This window comes from Salpingoeca rosetta (genome assembly GCF_000188695.1).
Source record: "Salpingoeca rosetta unplaced genomic scaffold supercont1.33, whole genome shotgun sequence".
Taxonomy (NCBI): Eukaryota; class Choanoflagellata; order Craspedida; family Salpingoecidae; genus Salpingoeca; species Salpingoeca rosetta.
In genome coordinates, this window is record NW_004754901.1 from 343,973 (window position 1) to 345,082 (window position 1,110).

Sequence of the window (1,110 nt, forward strand, 5' to 3'; positions counted from 1 at the left end):
GTCACCATCCCCGCCATCACCGCCATCACTGTCTGCTTCAGCATCACCACCGTCGCCATCATTATTGTCACCATCATCAAACAACTTCGACAGAGTGGCGTCCTTGTTTTCCCTTCGCTCCACCACTTCCTCCCTCCCCGCTTTCCGCTGCTCTTTCCTCTGCTTCCCGCGCTGCTGCTGCCGTTGTCGTTGCTTTTGTCCGTCTTGGGCAACAGCACCACCATCACCATCACCATCACCATCACCATCACCATCGTCATTGTCATCACCATCACCGTCATCAGCACGCAGCATCAGCTTGTGCTGCTGTTGCTCCAACCACTTCTTGTTCTGCCGTGTAATTGGTCGACTTGCTTTCCTGTCCACAAGAAGTCGAAAGACGTACGACGGCACGCGGCAAAAACGGGTGAATGAGATGTGGTTCGTACGTGCATGTTCATAGCTGAGCGTGGCATCATGTCAATGTACGCGCGTTCGCAAATGAACGCACGCGTGCATGCAGGGGTGCGTGCGACAGCACGTGTTCATGACTTACAACTCCTCTGCCAGTTGCGTGCGCTGCGCAATTTCGCGGTCGCGGCGCTCTGGAAATACACATACGCACAGACACGCACGCACAGACACGCACACACACGCACAGACACGCACACACACACACAGACACACGCACGCACACACACGCGCGCGCATAGACAGACGGCCGTATACAGCAACACAAAACAGGCAAAGGGTGAGGGATTGCGCATTGGAGAGAGGGAGACACGCTGTGGAGGCTACAGACAGCAGCATGATGCACGTGCACAAGCGAACAACACAGCGCTGTGTGCAGAAGAGTTTGAGCACACGCGTAAACGACAACAGCACCTTGCTCCGAAGCAGGCCCGGTGACATCAGCAAACGCATCATCGTCGCTGTCTGTGGCATCAACCATGTTCATCTCAATGTCATTGTCATTGTCATCGCCATCACCATCACCATCATCATGGTCGTGAATGGTTTTTGTTGGTGCGCGTTCGCCTGTATTAGCTGCTGCTGTTTCAGCTGCTGTTGCAGCGGTTGGCGGCGGTGTTGCTGTGGCCACTGTTGACTGCAGCTCACCAGTGCATCTGT